This window comes from Siphateles boraxobius, unplaced genomic scaffold (genome assembly GCF_051911475.1).
Source record: "Siphateles boraxobius isolate OS27281-9 unplaced genomic scaffold, OSU_SipBor_1 13, whole genome shotgun sequence".
NCBI classification, from domain to species: domain Eukaryota; kingdom Metazoa; phylum Chordata; class Actinopteri; order Cypriniformes; family Leuciscidae; genus Siphateles; species Siphateles boraxobius.
The window spans coordinates 11,763,687-11,783,775 of NW_027508733.1; the positions used below are offsets into that span (position 1 = coordinate 11,763,687).

At 36.0% G+C, this 20,089-nt stretch overlaps 2 long non-coding RNA genes across 2 annotated transcripts; both read left to right on the top strand.

Annotated features, from left to right (window-relative positions):
• The first annotated feature begins 25 nt into the window (after nucleotides 1-25).
• LOC143735510 (uncharacterized) lies at nucleotides 26-10,839 on the top strand. Its single transcript, XR_013203201.1, has 4 exons — nucleotides 26-62; nucleotides 321-631; nucleotides 10,420-10,506; nucleotides 10,754-10,839. It is a non-coding gene; the product is annotated as an uncharacterized LOC143735510 (long non-coding RNA).
• Nucleotides 10,840-18,908: 8,069 nt separating this feature from the next.
• LOC143735511 (uncharacterized) lies at nucleotides 18,909-19,561 on the top strand. Its single transcript, XR_013203202.1, has 3 exons — nucleotides 18,909-19,004; nucleotides 19,168-19,236; nucleotides 19,481-19,561. It is a non-coding gene; the product is annotated as an uncharacterized LOC143735511 (long non-coding RNA).
• The last annotated feature ends 528 nt before the right edge of the window (nucleotides 19,562-20,089 follow it).

Genomic DNA, 20,089 nt, shown 5'->3' on the forward strand with positions numbered 1-20,089 from the left:
ACTGTTTTGGGAACAGTTGAAGAAAATGTTTATTTTCATCTTTTTGTGCTGGAGTCTGACTGGTAAGTATTTTTATGTCTTCACTTCTGTTTATATTGTCATTTGTTGACAAATATAATTCAGTTATTTATTATTTCCATTTATTATTTAATTTTGCCTCCTATATTTTCCAGTTGTATCAAAATAATTTACTAAAATACTTTTGTGTTCATGCTGCGGTCCCTTTCAATGAGTATACATTGAAATTAGTGCAGAGAGAAGTTTTTTTTTTTTTTTATGTAAAAACTTTTAGTGAGTGAATATTTCTGTTTGTTGTTCAGGAGTGTTTGGTGTTGATGAAGTGAAGTCAGTATCAGCGACTGAGGGAGAATCTGTCAATCTAAACTCTGATACTGAAATACAGACAGATGATATGATAACCTGGAGAACTGTACAGAACAACAGTCTCATAGCTAAAATCAAAGAAAATAACTATAAGCCAGATTTTCCTGATGAGAGGTTCAGAGACAGACTGAAGCTGGATGAGAAGACTGGATCTCTGACCATCATGAACATCAGAACCACAGACTCTGGACTTTATAGAGTAATCAGCAGCAGATCAAAGACACCGCTCAACACATTCAATCTTACCGTCTATGGTGAGTTAAAACACATAATTACTATACTAACAATATCCAATGAAAATCTAGTCTGTCTTTGTACAAAGACTTGTATTTGTTCTTGAAAATAAAAATAGTTTTATAAAACTGCACAACAGTACACATCATCGCAAGAGAATTGTCATTTTTATCTGTTTTCTGAAAGTCATGATGATTTCCACCACATCTAAAATTATAAATTGTGCTTGATCTTGTAAAGGAAATTATATTTCACACAATATTACAATACATTTTAATGTAATAATTTTTGCGTGACACTAATACTTCAATGGCATTTTAAACATGAATCCTTTATTAATGTTGAGAGAGGGGTTTGACAAATAAAACATCTCTCTTACTAAGTGCTAATTATATTTATTTTCCTTTTTCAAGCTCATCTGCCTGTTCCTGTCATCAGCCATTCTTCAAAAAAATCACCATCTTCATTATCAAATTGTTCACTGGTGTGTTCAGTGTTGAATGTGAGTGATGTGACTCTCTCCTGGTACGCAGGAATCAGTGTATTGTCCAGCATCAGTGTGTGTGATCTCAGCATCAGTCTCTCTCTACATCTGGAGATTCAGTGTCTGGATGATTCCTACAGCTGTGTGCTCAACAATACCATCAGCAACCAGACCACACATCTCAACACTGAACTCTGTGGGCCATGTTCAGGTACTTCTGTTTTGATATTTTGTGTTTATGTACACATTCACTCACACTAATAACTCTGTCCTTCAGGTCCTCTAGACTCAGTGTCTCTGATAGTGTTGATCTCTGCTGCTGTTGCTGGATCTCTGATGATTGTTGCTGCAGTCGGGATCTTCTGCATCTGCAGGAAACACAGAAAAACAAACAGAGAAGGCAAGTATATATATAATAAAAATAATGTAAAGCAGTGCTCAAACATCATTTCATTGAGTGTTTTGTTTCTGTAATTATGAAACAGTTCAGACCCAGGATAGAGAGATCACTTACGCTGATCCGACATTCTACAAAAGACATAAATCGGTAAGATAATTTATTTCTATGTATGGTGTGTCTGAATTATTGTAGCAGCGAGTCTAGACAGATATTTATAAAAGTAGTAGATGTATCTTAGTGTCCCTTTGTCTCCTGCTCTGATCCGTGTATTTTGTAGAGTCACAGAAGGCCATGATTTAGAATTAGGGGAGAGCGGGGCACAACCTATTTTTGACTTTCTCCGTTTGTGTAAATCTACTTAGGGTTCAGTAGTTCAATATTATTATTATTTTTTTTTTTTCTAATTAATTTCACATATCTCTGGTACAAATATGTTGTCTTGTACTTCTTTCATTATTTACGCTTAAAGAATTGAAGTGAAATGTGACAACATACCCCATAGGTGGGACATGTTGTAACATGTAAGGGACACATTGCAACCGTCCACATGACCATATGACAGATTAAAATGTTATCTGATCTAATAAAAAAATTATCCAACACAAACTGAAATATTTTGTCAATAAAAGACAATTATTCTTTTTTTTATATAAAATAATAGCATTTCTTAAGAAATTTAATTATTTTGGAGCATGACAATGAACACACTACAAAACATCTATACAGCATATGTCAAAACAATGCAGGCAAATAGATGAAAAAAAAAAAACATTGATAAACACACAGAGCTGAACACAACATTCCCCTCCTTCCACACAGAGCATCTCAGAACAGGAGACAAATAGCGTGGGTAACTGTATGGCAGGGGTGTCCAAAGCCCTGGAGAGTTTAGCTCTAGTTTGCCTCAACACAGTCTGGAAGTTTCTAGTATGCTAGTAGAGCTTGATTAGCTTCAGGTGGGTTTAATTGAGGTTAAAACTAAACTCTGCAGGACAGTGGCCCTCCAAGAGCAGGATTGGACACTCCTGCTGTGTGGAATAGCATAGCGGGGCAAGTTTTAACACAGCGTTACACAGTTTAGTGTATTCTCGTGATTAGATCAGCATTAAAGAACTATAGCTCAACTGTTAAAAAACATATACGTTTAAAATAATATCAGATTTGTCTAATTAAAGGACAATTCCGGCCAAAAAAGAACCTAGGGCTAAATAACACATGGGTACCGAGTCGACCGTTCTCTGGGATGCGTTTTTATGATAATCGAATGTACTCAGTTTTAACATTAATTTTAATTTTAGTAGCTTATAACGCTAGTGTATGAGGCATAGAATAAGTAAAAATAAAAATCGCTAGTTAATACCACTAACAAGGCTCAAAATAGCCCCACACTAGCACGTTAGCATAATGTCTCTACCTGCAAACCGAAGCATTGAGAACTTTGTGAGTGTACAGACAGTTTAATAAGAAGATACTTTATAAAGACAGTACACTTCACGTATATAGGCAGGAGCCATCTTTGGAAAACCTGTCTCGAACGCCGTGCTACGTCCTGGTCGATAGTCACAGTTCAGCTCACGTAGCACAGCGTTCGTGGTTCGTGGTGGACTCGGTACCCATGTGTTATTTAGCCCTAGGTTAATTTTTGTCCGGAATTGTCCTTTAAATAAACACAAATACAGAGATGAGATAAATAACTTAAACAAGAATTTTACTTTTGCTATGGTAAAATAAATGTTCAGTGATAGGGGAGAGCGGGGCACAACCTAACACATTTTGGTTTTGGCTCAATTATTTAAAAAATAATTCAGTTAGATTCATCTTTTTTTATATACAAGCAACATATACATCTCTGCTACAAATGAACATTTAAAGTTTTTTGTCTAGGACCATTTTCGTACAGTTGCACTGAAAATGACAGAAGTGCAAATGTTACATATGCGGGGTTGACAGTAACAGATAGAGTGGTTAGTTGTAACACTTGTGTGTAACACACATAATTCAGTACTATTTTATCTGTATAGTTTGATATTGTTTGTGCATCTGTATAGATAGATATCCATACATCCCTCCCTCATCCAATCATCCTTCTATTATGGATCAATATCATGGATAGAGATAGGAAAGGGCTGCACAGTTTTGCAAATATCAAATATTGTAATTGCAGTTGAATTATATTTGTGTGTGGAAGCTGCATGTAAAAATGTTATTATTAATAATAATAACAGTAATAATAATAAAAACGAGCTTAAAATCACATTTTAAAGGTTTTATTGCATTAAAAACTGGGCTATATTCTTAATAAATAAACAAGTGCTCAATGCATAGTAAACAAATGTGAAAAAAAATCATACTTTGACATTTAAATTCCAACATTGCTTGTGAAAGTCCAACAAAGTTAAATGTGGCAAAATAAATATAAATATAAATAAACACTCAAACCTGAAAAGTTTTCATTTTGTTTCCCTGTTTTCATTTCATTATCGTTGTACACTTGGCGGCTGTAACACTGTGTAAAACATATTTAAACCCTAGCTAACATTTGCTAGGAGTTGCTGACATGTTTCAAAATGGTGCAATGTTTTAGCCAACAAGACAGTGATTAAGGTAATATAAAGTTAGATTTGGTGACGTACACACCCTACTCAGAAACCGAAAAAAAAAGTATGATGAAAAAATGTACTTGCATGGTGTCAAGTTTGTGTCTGTCTGTCTGATTCTGTTCTGTTTAGTTCTTCTGTTTGTTTTCAGTATTAGTCACATGTCTTTTGTTTTTTCTCCGCCACTAATCTGTTACCATGCCTACCGTCATTAGTCCATCTTCATCACCTGTCTTATTAATTATCTTCATCTGTGTCACCTCGTTTATGTTCATCAGTGTCTGTATTTAGTTCCCTCTGTTCAGTCAGTCTTGGTCTGGAAGAAGGAAGGGATTCCAGTGGTACTTTAGCAGGACAAGCATAGAGGTCTATGAGGGGTGGCCACGAAGAAGACTGAGTGTTTGGTTAAACATTTGAAAGGAGATACACCTGCTGTGTGTAAATCTGACATTACAGTGTTTTTTTTTTTTTTTTTTTTTTTTTTTTTTTTTTGAAAAGGCGGTTGAGCACGACTGCTCCGTGAATGGATCAGAGGTAGGTGGCTGGAATAATATGGATTATGATGAAGGAGAAGATGAAGAAAGGGAAGAAAGTAGGGGACGGATGAGTGACAAGAGAACCAAAGGGAATAAAAGAGTCAGAAATGAGAAAGATAATGATACAGAAAGTGAAGAAGAGGGGCAAGGTATGGTTCAAAAAGGAAGAGAGGAAAATTATGTAGTCATAATAAGATTTAATGAAAAGAACCAGGGGAGCATGAAGAAAGTTAGCCCACTAGTGCTAACAACAACTCTGGCAAACAAGATAGGGGATATCGAATATGCAAAGGTTCTAAATGATGGCAATTTATTGGTGAGATGTGCTGATGCAGTGCAAATGGAAAAAGCGCTAAAAGTTAAAGAGATAGGAAAATGCAAGGTGGAAAATACGGGAAGGGTAGGAGCTCGGATGGGAGGTGGAAACATAGGAGTGATAACGGGGGTGCCAATAAGTGTTAGCATGGAAGAATTAAAAAGGAATATTAAAGGAGGGAAAGTACTTAATGTACAAAGATTGAAATCAGCAAAGGAAGGAGTGATGAGAGATAGTGAATCGGTGTCAGTAGAATTTGAAGGAGAACATGTTCCAAAGAAAGTATTCTTGGGTTTTATGAGTTATCCAGTCAGGATGTTTGTACCAAAACCGATGAGGTGCTTTAACTGCCAGAGATTTGGGCACACAGCAAAGAATTGTAATAGGGAGAGAAGGTGTGCTAGATGTGGAGGAGATCATGAATATGGGAAGTGTGGTACAGGGATTCCACCAAAATGTTGCAGTTGTGGAGGTGCCCACAATGTAGCATATGGAGGTTGTGAAATTATGAGACGGGAGACTAATATTCAAAAGATAATAGTGGAGAAAAGGATATCCTATGCTGAAGCTGTATGAGTGTCAAAAGAGAGGGTATATGTAATGAGAGAACCAGAAGTTGTGGAAGAACAAGTACAACATCAAAGAACCAATGAAAGAATGTATGTGGAAAAAAGAGATCTAGTTACATTCATAGCAGGGGTGATTAATAGCACTGCAGAAGTTAAATCAAAAAATGAAAAAATCCAGTTGATAGTTAAAGCTGCAGTTAATCATTTAGGACTGGTAGGACTGACGTGGGAAGAAGTAAGAGAGAACCTTACTATTCAGTCAAGTCAAGAAGCGTCATGGGTTGGTTAATCATTTTAATGGTAATTCTTTTACAATGGAATGCTAGAAGCTTAATGGCGAATGGTCAAGAATTTAAGCATTTCATAAATGAATTGGAAGAGAAACCAGATGTGATGTGTATACAGGAAACTTGGCTGAAACCAAGTCTTGATTTTGTAATTCATGGATACACTGTGTTAAGGAAAGATAGGATTGATGGAGGAGGAGGTGGGTGTGCAACATTTATAAAGCTTGGATTGACTTATAGGTTAATAGAAATGGGAGATGAGCAGGAATATATAGCGGTGGAGGTGTGGGAAAGAGGGGAGGGGATAAGTGTTATTAACTACTATAACCCGTGTAAAAGGCTGATGATTGATAATTTATTAAGTATTCAAGGTCAGGATAGACAAAAAGTAATTTGGTGTGCAGACTTTAATGCTCATAGCCCTGTGTGGGGGGGGAGAACAAACAGATGCAAATGGTAAGATAATTGAAGAATTGATGGATGAAAGAGAATTGGTTAGTCTGAATGATGGAAGGGGAACTAGGGTAAATTTAGTAACAGGAATGGAATCTGCATTAGACTTAACATTAGTGTCTAACACTTTGGCTGGAAATACTAGATGGGAGGTATGGCTAACAACTACACTGGGTAGTGATCACTACCCAGTTTTATGCAGAGTAGGTGGGAGGCAAGAAATAAGGGTAGAAGAAAGGATCCCAAAGTGGATATTTGGAAAAGCAGACTGGGATCAATTCAAGAGGGTGAGTGAAGAAATAATGACTAGGATTGAAACAGCAGGAAGTATAGAGGAGATAAGTAACCAAGTTACGTCAGCAATCATAATGGCAGCGGAAGAAGCTATTCCTAAAGGGAAAAACAGAGGTAATCGGAAATTGGTGCCTTGGTGGAATGAAGAGTGTCAAAAGGCAGTGAGGAAAAGAAATAAAGCGTTTAAACTAGTAAAGAGGGATCACAACATGCAGTCATTAATTCAGTATAAAAAAGCACAGGCAGAAGTGAGAAGAACTATTCGGCAGGCAAAGAGGGCAAGTTGGAGTAAATTTTGTGGTGAAATTGGAAGGTCAACACCGGTGGGTAAGGTATGGTCTATGATAAAGAGGATGGGTGGAGATAGGAGACAGTGGGAGTACCCAGTATTGACATTAGAGGAGGAGATAGGTGTCACCAATCTAGAAAAGGCAGAAATATTGGCAAAGTCGTTTACAAAGATACACAGTTCAGAAAATTTATCAGAAGAAGAGAGAAGGAGAAGGTCAGTAACTTTAAATCAAAATATGCATGCGTTAAATAGGAAGGAAGAGACTGGTAGTGACATTGATGAGCCTTTTTCTCTGGCGGAATTGGTTAGAGCGATTAAAAGAGCAAAGCCTACCTCTCCAGGAAAGGATCAGGTATGTTATGTAATGTTAAAACACCTTGGGGAAAGATCACTATTTAAGTTACTGGAACTTTTTAACAAGATATGGAAGGAGGGAAAACTGCCAGTTGCATGGAAAGAAGCAGTAGTGGTTCCAATTAGGAAACCTGGCAAAGATCCAAGTAAACCCATAAGTTATAGACCAATTGCTTTAACATCTAACTTGTGTAAGATAATGGAGAGGATGATAACAGAGAGATTGTCGTATGAAATGGAGAAAAGAGGATTACTGGTAAGTTGTCAGAGTGGTTTTAGGAAGGGAAGGAATACAATGGATTCAGTAGTGAGATTAGAGACTGAAATAAGAAGGGCACAAGCAATTAAAGAGACTGTAGTTGCAGTATTTTTTGATATTGAAAAGGCTTATGATATGTTGTGGAAGGAGGGGCTATTAATCAGGTTGGATAAAATAGGGATAGGTGGGAATTTGTTTAACTGGATAAAAGATTTTCTGTTTGGTAGGAAAATTCAAGTTAGAATAGGGGCAGAAGTGTCAAGTCAATATGAGGTTGGGAATGGGACACCTCAAGGAAGTGTGATAAGTCCTTTGTTATTTATTATAATGATAAATGATGTCTTTGCAAATGTTTCAGAAGATATTGGAACATCATTGTTTGCAGATGATGGGGCAATGTGGAAAAGAGGAAGGAACATACAGTACACAATTAGGAAGGTACAGAAAGCAATTGATAAAGTGGTAGAGTGGGCTTATGACTGGGGATTTAGGTTCTCAATAGAAAAGACTCAGACAGTCTTTTTTACCAGGAAAAGAATTCAGGAAGAAGTTAAGCTAATGATGTATGGGAGAGAGTTGGAGAGGGTAAGTTCCATTAAGTTTTTGGGAGTGATTTTAGATGCAAGGTTGACGTTTGCAGAACATATAAAGAAAATGGAAGACAAGTGCAAAAAAGTAATTAATGTGATGAGATGTTTGACAGGAAGAGAGTGGGGAGCCAGTCGGTCATCGCTTAAGAGTATATATGTGGCTCTAATAAGATCAGTGTTGGATTATGGTAGTATAGTGGTTGGGTCTGCAGCTAAGTCTCTTTTAATGAGGCTGGAGGTTATTCAGAATCAAGCTTTAAGAATTTGCTGTGGTGCTTTTAAAACGTCTTCAGTACCTGCCATACAAGTGGAAATGGGAGAACTGCCACTGGAATTAAGAAGGATTCAATTGATGGCTAATTACTGGGCTGGATTGCAGGGCCATAATGACTCGCATCCCACGAAAGCAGTATTGCAGGATTGCTGGGAAAATGGAAGAAAGTTAAAGGAAAACTTTGGTCGGATTGGAAATAATGTAGCAAAAGAGTTAGAAGTATTTAATCTTAGAATAAGCCCTACGGTAGTTTTTCCAGAGATTGCCCCTTGGAAGATGACATGGCCTGAAGTAGACTGGTATGTGCTTGAGGAAAAAAGGAAGGGAAAGGAAGAAGTTAATCTGAAAAGTATATTTAATAACAGAGTAGGTGGAAACTATAGTGAATTTATGCAGATTTATACGGATGGTGCTAAAAAACCAGAGACGGAAGAAACAGGGTTTGGGGTGGCAATTCCAGGGAAAGAAGTAGAAATGAGTATAAAAACATCTAATAATTTAGGGGTATATTCTGTAGAGATGTTGGCAATTTTAAGTGCTTTGCAATGGGTGGAAAAGGTAAGACAGGGAAAGGTTTTAATATGCTCTGATTCTTTATCAGTCTTGGCAAGTTTAAGGTCATTCCATTCAAAAGCTCGGCAAGATATCCTGTATGAAGTACTTCAATTAAATACAAGATTAAGTCATATGGGATGTCAGGTTAAATTTATGTGGGTTCCAGCACATGTTGGTATTACAGGTAATGAGATAGCAGATAGGCTGGCTAAAAGGGCGCTAACAAAAGGGAATGTAGAAATGCAGGTTAATATTAGTAAAGCAGAGGTTAAAAGCATAATTTGGGAGAAAATAAATAAAAGGTGGCAAGAGAGGTGGGATAGAGAGAAGAAAGGGAGGCACTTATACCAAATTCAGAGAAATGTTAAAGAGGATAGGGTGGGAAGTGGGAATAGGAGAGAAGAGGCTGTGATGACGAGGTTAAGGTTGGGACACTGTTCGCTGAATAAAACACTAAAGATGATAGGGAAGCACCCGACAGGGTTGTGTGAGGGATGTCAAGAAGATGAGACAGTGGAGCACATAATTATGAGGTGTAGGAGATATGAAATGCAGAGGCAGGTGATGAAGAATAAGTCGAGGCAGATTGGGGTGCAAGAGATTACATTAAAAGGGTTATTAAGAGCAGTAAATGGGACGCAGAATAGAATATTGATGTCTTTTTTAAGGGAGGCGGGAGTTTTCAATAGGATTTAATTGATAAATAAAGTTTGTTGTGTATGTGAGTGTTTATATGAAGAGAATTAAGGTTATGTAAGAGTAGGAAAGAGAATGGACAATGATGTTTTGTAATTATTGTATCTGATCCACACTCCGGAGTAGAGGGGGCGGTAATGCACCAAAAAGCTGGATGCCAACCGCCGTAAAATTGAAAAGAAGAAGAAGAAGAAGTCTTGGTCTGTTCTCGTCGGTGTAACGTTGTTGTGTGACCTGCCTGCTTATGTCTCTGTGAGTAATTGTGATTAAAATAGTTTTGGATTTGAACCTTCAGCCTTCCTTGTCATCTTCTGCCTGCACGCACCCTGACACATGGTGTCAAAACAGTCTTTGTCCAGAATCTTCACGAAATCTTATCAAAACTTTCCACAAATCTGCGGGAGTCTTGGCAGCGAGAGAAAAAGAGCGGAAACACAACCTGCTTGATCCTGACTAACTATGTAAAAGGTCCATGTTACATTTAACCCCGCGTTAGGTTGTGCCCCGTGTTCCTCTATCTTCCAAAGATTTTTTCATTTTGGCACAATTTTTTCTCTATATAGTGTTGATATGGCAACTAGTAAATGTACAAAATTTCATTATGCTAGCATGTGTGGAAGTATTTTAAAAAACAACAGTGTTACAACTAGCCCGCCTTAGGTTGTGCCTCGCTCTCCCCCATTACATTATTGTCCCAAACTCTTATATGTCATCAGATATGCTTTTATCTCCCCAAAATGTGAAAATACCATATTATAGGGAAAAGATGGATTTTAGAAAAAAAAAAGCGTAAAGAAAGTTCTTGATAAATACGTTGGACCATGTACTTGTGTTTTCTTTCAGAGAGCTACAGAGACTGATGCTGTGGTGTACGCAGGAGTCACGAGACGTTGATCAACTCTTGAATTACAGCGCAGGAGAAGGATTTACATGTGAATACACACATATATATATATATATATATATATATATGTATGCGCACATTGAATCTCATGGTATAGTTATACATACACCCTTAAAAATAAAGGTTTCAAAAGGGTTTTTTTCTCAGTCATACTACAGAACAGGGCTCCTCAAATCCGGTCCTGGAGGGACAATGTCAGTTTAGCTTCAACCCTGATCAAACTCATATATCTGGAATTTTCTAGTAACTCTGAAAACCTTGATTTGCTTGCTTAGGTGTGTTTGATCTAAACTCTGCAGGGCAGTGGGCCTCAAAGGCCGGATTTAAGGAAACCTGAGAGAGAAGAAACGTTTTTGGTGACCCAAACCTCTGTAAACAGTTCTTAAAATAACCATTTTTCTTATTTTGTAGAACATTTTAATATTGTACAGAACATTTTTCCATTATAAAGAACCTTTCGTGAAATGGAAAGATTCCATGGATGTTAAATATTCTTCATGGAACCATCGATGCCAAATAATCTTTATTTTTAAGAGTGTAGACAGGGCTGGACTGGGACTAAAATTCTACTTTGAACTTATAACATTAGTGTTACATGTATGTGTGTTTCCCCCTTCACTGTGGTTTTGGTTTATGTCCTGTGACCTAGTTTTCCCCAGTCTGTTAAATCAATCATTTCATTCACCTGTGTCCTGTTAATCACTTCATTATGTTCCTTTGTTTGCCCTTGTATTTATACCCTGTGTTCTCCCTCATTCTTCATCCGTTCTCGTTGATGTATAGTGTGTTTTTGTGGTTCCTGAGTTCTGATTATTATAATATCCTGTTTCCTGATCCTCTTTGTGTGATTGTTAATACCACGTTACATAATTAGTTTATTATATTAAATATTAAGTGACATTAATGGATTTAATGTCATAGCTGTTGAGCAGTGTTTTAGTTTTATTTGTTTGTATTGTTTTCAATATTACTGTCAGTCCTGTGTGTCTTTGCTGATACAGTGACTCTGCTGAAGCTCCTCCTGCTGGATGAACATGTTATTTCACCAACAGCTCTCTCTCAGTGTCACGTTTTATAGTGAAAAATTCCACAAACACATAAAAGGATATATCTATATTTCATATTTGTTATAACTGTATGCCTCCTTTTGTACGATATTAAATAAACATGCTTTAATATATCCTTTAAATTCTTCGGCCTCATTCTTGAACTTTGCAGACATCACAACAAATGCAGCTCAACTCTTTGTTTAATTGATTATACATCTTTATTCTGTTAGTCTTGAAATATAAATACATGTAAAAACTGTCAAAACCTGATTGAGATCATGTGTCTTTATGTAGCTTTCCCATGAGCTCCAAACAAGACTATAACAATTGAGAATAGCAGATCTATAACAATATCCCACTGACAATAACATCAATGTTATAAAACATGATCACTTCATATTTATTCTGGATTCTGCATTTATTTACATTTATTCATTCAGAAACTTAAAATAACAATGCAATTAAGAAAAACTATTCAATAAAAAATAATGAGTGTAATATTCAGTGAATTCATATTAAACTTTATGTCTTTTAAAAGGTGACAAACATTAATCTCATCATGGCTGCGTGTGTTTCTGTTGAAAACACCATGTGAAACAGTTCTACGAAGATGTTGACCACTGAAGTGGAAAAAACAACGAGTGTGAAGCTATGAAGCTGAGAAGAAGAAAAAATCTGACCACAATCGCATGGTCGCAAAAAAAGAGAAGTGTGAACATTAGTCAGACCTTCAGTTTATTTTCCACTCTGCTCTTAGCTTGATCTTTATCTCTCATCATCACTATTTTAGCACATTTTGGCACACGTCTGTTGAACCCCGATCCACAGATGTTTGGCCTGATCAAGTGTCTCCACAGTCTTTTCATCAGCTGTTAGAATCAGATTCAGTTGTGTCTTTGGGTTGAGATCTGTCCACACAAACCACACTCAACTAAACCCCGGGCATCAGCTGCATCGCCAACTGACTCACCACAGCTTTACAGTGAATCAGATGAGCTCAATACAGCATTTCAAATGATTTACATCAACAAAACATGCGTTTCTGTGCAAATATAAAAGCAAGTGACCAACTGATAGCAAATGAGAGATAAGAACTGCAGGTGTGTTAGTTTTCACTGTTATAACGATGATACTCAGCTCTATATTTTTTCACGCCCTAACGAAATTTAGCAATTCACAAAATTAACGGAATGCATAGCTGATATAAAAAAACTGGATGACTAGTAATTTCCTACTACTTAATTCTGGAAAAAAAAACCCAGAGATTCTAATTATTGGACAAAAAACTTCCTCACGTAATATACCAATGTCTAACACTTGATGGCTGCTCTGTTAAGTCTTCATCATCGGTTAGGAAACTGGGTGTGCTCTTTGTTACCAATCTTTCATTTGAAAGTAATGTGTCTAGTATCTGTAAAATTGCATTTTTTCATCTTAAAAAATATATATAAATTACATCATATGCTCTCAATTAAAAAATGCAGAACAAATAAGTTAATGCGTTTATGACATCAAGGCTAGATTATTGTAATGCTCTACTGGGTGGTTGCCCTGCACGCTTAATAAACAAACTACAGCTAGTACAAAACGCAGCCGCTAGAGTTCTTACCAGAACCAGGAAGTATGACCATATTAGCCCGGTTCTGTCAACATTACATAGGCTCCCTATTAAACATGTAAAAACTTTAAAATATTGCTGATTTCTTACAAAGCACTAAATGGTTTAGCTCCCCAGTACTTGAGTGAGCTCTTTAAGGGTTAGTTCACCAAAAATGAAAATTCTGTGAGTATTTACTCACCCTCATGTTGTTCCAAACCCCATAAGACCTTCATTTATCTTCGGAACACGAATTAAGATATTTTTAATTAAATTAAAAAAAAAAAACACAAAAATAACAACTTTATTTCAACTATTAGTTTGCTTCTCTGTGGGCCTCGAGTGAGTTCAAGTAGTGTAATAGTGTAGCGCTTCTGTGTTGTACGTCACACGTAGGCTCACTATTGGCCGACGCTGGTCATGTTTAGTCAAAAATATCTTAATTCGTGTTCCGAAGATGAACGAAGGTCTTACGGGGTTGGAACAACATGAGGGTCAGTAGTTACTGACAGAATTTTCATTTGTGGGTGAACGATCCCTTTAACTCATTATAGTCCCGTCACGTCTATTGCGATCTCAAAGTTCCGGCCAGTTGATAATACCTGGAATATCAAAATCGACTGCTGGCGGTAGATCCTTTTCCTATTTAGCACCAAAACTTTGGAACAATCTTCCTAACATTGTCCGGGAAGCAGACACAGTCTGTCAGTTCAAATCTAGACTAAAAACACATCTCTTTGGCTTAGCATACACATAACACATTATAGACTTCTATAATTCAATGTTAGGCTGCAAAGTTTATATCAGCCGGAACCGGGAACACATGATGTATTATTAACAAGGTTCGGGAGGAACACGTTTTAATGATCAAACAATCAGTCATTCCAACCAGCTGTCAGCAATCAGTAATCAACAGGTCCACTCAATCAGCATGAGTAAAGCCTATAAATATACGCAGTCGACCCATATTCCTCGACAGTTTTCAGTTTTCCTCAACAATTCCTAACCGGAGATACGAGGGGAGTACTCTGGGCTCGGGCCCAATTTCCGAGCTCGGAGCCCTCCCCCCGGACAGCACGCCAAATACGCATAACCATTTACTCTCTTATCATTCGTAAGTGTGAACTCGTGAATTTCCATAAATCCTGATGTACTTGGTACATCATAAGAAGGATGGCGTCTACGCTAATATTAGTCTCTCTGTTTATCCCGAGGTTTACTGCAGTCCGCCGTATCCAGGCCGTATCCAGATCTGATGAAGGACCATCGCATGGACACGACGACAACGTATCCCTGAAGTGCCAGCCTCATCAACACTGTGAAGGCCTCATGGACACCTCAACAAACCCGTCTCCATACCGGCGTGATGGCTCCGATCCCAACCAGATGAACTGGACTAATATTGGGTAAGTTCTGATCCAATCTGATCTATAATGCTGCCTAAATCATATTCATAGCACCCCCCCCCAACATTATTTGTTGTAATAATGTTATTTTATCATTATTATTATTATTATTATTAACTCTGTTATTGTATTAATAATTTAACTGTTATCTCTGTTGAATTATTGTTTATATTATTATAGGGATTTTAAAATACCCCTGTTATTTTATTGTTTCAAAGCTGCTTTGAAACAATCTGTATTGTAAAAAGCACTATATAAATAAAGGTGACGTGTAGAGACACTTTAACCGTAAACGCTGTGGTTAAAAGCGTTTCTGATAAAACAAACATTAATAAACAGAGTCACATGAAACTGAAGCTGTCAGGAGCTAAAAGTGTTAAAAAAATGCCGTCACTTCTGCTTTTGTGCATGTGAACGTATGAGTGAGAGATGAAGTGTGAAAACAACAGCAGAAACTGACCAGTGCAGTGGAAACTTTGTTTTTAATTCTGAACATTTACATTCAGATCTGTTTAATATATCATAGTCATAATACAGTATGTTGACATATAAAACATTAAATAATATAGAACATAGCTGTGTTTATTGTGATCCTGGATGTCACTGTGTGAGTGATTTAGACTAAAGGCTAATTAGACTAAAAACATCACAGAGAGAGCTGATCATCATGGGACATTTCATATTTATCATCAGTTATGACCAATATACATGAGACAGAATCATTTTTAAACTTCAGATTCAGTCATTTGAACTCAGTTTAATGATGTACAGACAGTACGTCTCTCCTAAAGACCCTGCTGGAGCACCAACTAGTGACTGAACATGGAAAACAACATGTTATTTTACAGTGTTAAAGGCCTTAAAACTGATATGGAAACTTTAGGTTTTTTTGAAAGTGTACCTTCACTATTCAACATGTTTATGTTACAATATGTGATCATTGCCTAATCCTGTTTCTGATATTAATTCAGATTCAATCTGATCATCATCACTAGAAGCTCCTGTAAAAACTGTCTGTATATTATTCAGTGATCTTCAGTGTGTTTAATCAGGAAATATCAACAAACTTTATTATACAGCAGCTCAATTTCCTCACTGAACTCTAGATTAAATGTTTTTAATGTTTATCATATTGAAGGTGATTGCAATCCTTTTTGTTTCCAGAGATTCGTGAAATGGTCTCCTCACAGTGACAATGTGCTTTTAAATTACAAGTATATTCATAACACTTTTAACATTTTTGAGAATTTTCATAGTATATGAAACACACAAAACAAGTGGCTCATGGTGTGTATTGTTTTCTCTTCTGGTTAGTATAGAACGGCCTGTTCGCCCCTGCTGGTAGATATTGTAACTACACTTATGGGAACACAAAGCATCTTCCTTCTTTGAAGGCCATTCAGACGTGTAATCTGATAAAATAAAAGTATTTTTTAGCAACATATAAAACTGCAAATATTTCAATAGGCCTGTATTATATTTCAAGCAACTATTAGTACAGCTTGTTAAGATGGTTAAGTTGCACATAGGCCTACAGCAATCATTTTAATGCACTCTTTTAACACGGATATTTAATACAGGATGCATTTCTTCAAGTGATGTGAGTGAAATTATTTATCAGTATCTTGCTGTGGACAAAAACACACACAAAACAAAACGCTAAAACCAGCTTAAGATGGTTGGCAGGTCTTGGTTTGTTTCCAGTCTGGCTAAGCCGGTGTTCAGCTGATTGCAAAAAAATAAAAAATAAAAAAATAAAAAAAAGTTCAAAACCTTTCTAAAACCAGTCTGCTAAACCAGCTGTGATCAGGATGGGAGACAGCAGCCTCATCTGATCCTCCACACTCCAGCAATCGTGTTCAGCTCCATCAGTTACATTGGGGTCAGTGAGTGTTATTCCACAAGATGGCGCCACAACAGTGTCTGTATTAGGAGAAACATCTGGACTGTTTATCTTTACTACTGACAACATAATAGTGAATAGGAGACAAAATCCTTGCATTACTGTAATTGTGCTTGGAAATGGGTCTGTGTTCCAGTGAGTCATTTTGAAGTTTTTTAATTCATATGAAAAATATGTATATAAAGTGGTCTGGTTAAAGGTAGAGTAGGCTATAGGAGAGGCTAGAAATAGCAGGCTAGCTTTGAAAGCATATCTTCTAATAGACCAATATCATTATTGTGTTTATTGTGTCAAAAATCAAAAGCTGAGAAAAAACACCACAAATAAACAGATGCAAAGACTACCCAGCTAGCAGGGAACGTTCTCAGAACTTTGGCTAACATTCCCTACAAGTTTGGTTAATGTTTTAAAGAAAACATTTGAATGTAATGTTCTAAGAATGTTTTATGGATGTTTTATCATTTCAAATAATGTTCCTATAAGGTTAAATGTAAACTAAGATATAACGTTTTAACTGTAACATTTTGAGGATGTTTTGGTAATGTTGTTGAGATAACAGATAAGACAATGTTCTCAATAAAACATTGGCACAATGTTCCATAATAATAGGAGAGGAACATTATCTTATCAACGTTCGCAAAATGTTTTGAGGATATCATTGAGGCCTGAGATGACAGTGTTTTTAATAAAACGTTCTTGTAATGTGATGTGTTAGCAAAGCAAGAACGTTTTAAATGTAACATTTTGAGGATGTTTTGGGAATGTTGTTGAGATAACAGATAATACAATGTTCAAAATAAAACATTGGCACAATGTTCCATAATAACAGGAGAGGAACATTATCATATCAACGTTCGCAAAATGTTTTGAGGATATCACTGAGGCCTGAGATGACAGTGTTTTTAATAAAACGTTCTTGTAATGTGATGTGTTAACAAAGCAAGAACATTATAACTGTAACATTTTCAGGATGTTTTGGGAATGTTGTTGAGATAACAGATAAGACAATGTTCTCAATAAAACATTGGCACAATGTTCCATAATAATAGGAGAGGAACATTATCTTATCAACGTTCGCAAAATGTTTTGAGGATATCATTGAGGCCTGAGATGACAGTGTTTTTTATAAAACGTTCTTGTAATGTGATGTGTTAGCAAAGCAAGAACGTTTTAAATGTAAAATTTTGAGGTTGTTTTGGGAATGTTGTTGAGATAACAGATAATACAATGTTCCATAATAACAGAGGAGGAACATTATCATATCAACGTTCGCAAAATGTTTTGAGGATATCATTGAGGCCTGAGATGACGGAGTGTTTTTTATAAAACGTTCTTGTAATGTGACGTGTTAACAAAGCAAGAACATTTTATATGTAACATTTTCAGGATGTTGTTGAGGTAAAAGTTTGTAGAATCATCTTTTATAAAACATTGACACAATGTCCCATAATAACAGAGGAGGAACATTATCAAATTAACGTTCGTAAAATGTTTTGAGGATATCAATGAGGCCTGAGATGACAGTGTTTTTTATAAAACGTTCTTGTAATTGTAAGTGTTAACAAAGCAAGAACATTATAACTGTAAAATTTTGAGGATGTTTTGGGAATGTTGTTGAGATAACAGATAATACAATGTTCTCAATAAAACATTGGTACAATGTTCCATAATAACAGAGGAGGAACATTATCATATCAACGTTCGCAAAATGTTTTGAGGATATCATTGAGGCCTGAGATGACGGAGTGTTTTTTATAAAACGTTCTTGTAATGTGACGTGTTAACAAAGCAAGAACATTACAACTGTAACATTTTGAGGATGTTTTGGGAATGTTGTTGAGATAACAGATAAGACAATGTTCTCAATAAAACATTGGTACAATGTTCCATAATGAAAGAGGAACATTATCAAATCAACGTTCGTAAAATGTTTTGACGATATTATTTAGTCCTGAGATGATAAAATGTTTTTAATAAAACATTCCTTTCAATTTACTTTTTAACATTTTGCATGAAACATTTTGAGGATTTTTTTAGGGATGTTGTTATCTTTTATAAATAATTAGCACAATAACAAAGGAGGAACATTATCAAAGCAACATTCATCAAATGTTTTGAGGACATTATTGGCCTGAGATGACAAAATCTCATAATATGATGAGTAACAAAAGCTCATAACATTTTAAGGATATTTTAGGGAAGCTGTTTAGGTAACAGATTGTAGAATTATTTTAACCTATAAAATATTGGCATAATGTTCCATATTAAAAGAGGAGATTATCAAAACAGCATTTGTAAAGTGTTTTGAGGATATTACTCTGAACTGTTTGAACTGTTGCGCGAAATGTGTTTAGAAGAGACGAGAAGCTGATTGGGGGTCACTGTGGATCGACGTTTAAAACTACCAATCACAGCGTGATTTTCTCATGACGTAAGAACATTTGAAATCGACAAACAGCGCAAAAAAAGTAACGTTTTTGTTGAAGAAATCGGCGCAAAATGCCCGTTGTCTAAATTGACAAATTGCCAAACAACAGAACTCCTGGTCAACGGAAGAGCTCTTTCACAACTGTAAGTTTTTTTTTTGTGTATTTTTCAGTTTACATATAGCTTTCTCTTATCCTTGATATATGTCTTTCAGTGTTAGATTTTACTTTCTTAGAATTGTATGACAGTCGCATTAAATCTGAGTATATGTTACTTTTGAATAACAGCTAGATATGTTTTAATCCAGACTCCAAACTGCCTGTTTGAAGATGAATATAAAACCGATGACGCAATAAAGTCTCCATTTACAACAAAGGTAGCCTACTATAATATTGTGTTCTGTGTATATGAATACTCTATTTTTGCAACTTAAAAGTGTTAATCTTATTGTCTTTTGAAAGTAAAAGTTAATAATATTTCAGTAATTCATAAAGAGGTAATGGGAAAATTGGAAAAAGCATTCAGTCTAAAACGTTTTCAGTCTTTTGTGTTTCTAGCAAATATTGTATGTGCTTGTAATATCGTTGTATGTTGACAGACCATGTTTTAAAATATTTCAGGTAATTACTCTGGGGCTGATGGTCAATGTAAATGACACAATCTGTCAAACATAAACCTGCAGAGGTGAATGGATATGGGAGCTAAAGAGACTTGTAACTGGTAGGTGGTTTTGTAACTTGTTGTAAATCTTCACAGAATTACCTTTATATTATAATACAGATTATAGTAATCTTGTTCAAATGTTAGGAAATAATTATGTTGGTTTAAGAAAGCCAACATATTGTTAACCTATTTGAACTAAATATTATTATTATTATTATTTTTCTGAGACAAAAATTTTCAACTCTTAACTCCTAGAGCTTTAGTGCTAAAAGCACCTAACACAGACCATAAATGATCTCATCCAAAAGACATCCAAAAATGAGAATTAGCCCATGATTTACTCACCCTCAAGTCATCCTTGGTGCATATGACATTCTTCTTTCAGACGAATACAATCGGAGTTATATTAAAAAATGTCCTGGCTCTTCCGAGCTTTATAATGGCAGTGAATGGCCGTTTCTGTTTAAGTCTATAAAAGTGCATCCATCCATGATAAAAGTAATCCACACGGCTCTGGCGGGGTTATAAAGGCCTTTTGAAGCGAAGTAGTGCTGGGCGGTATACCG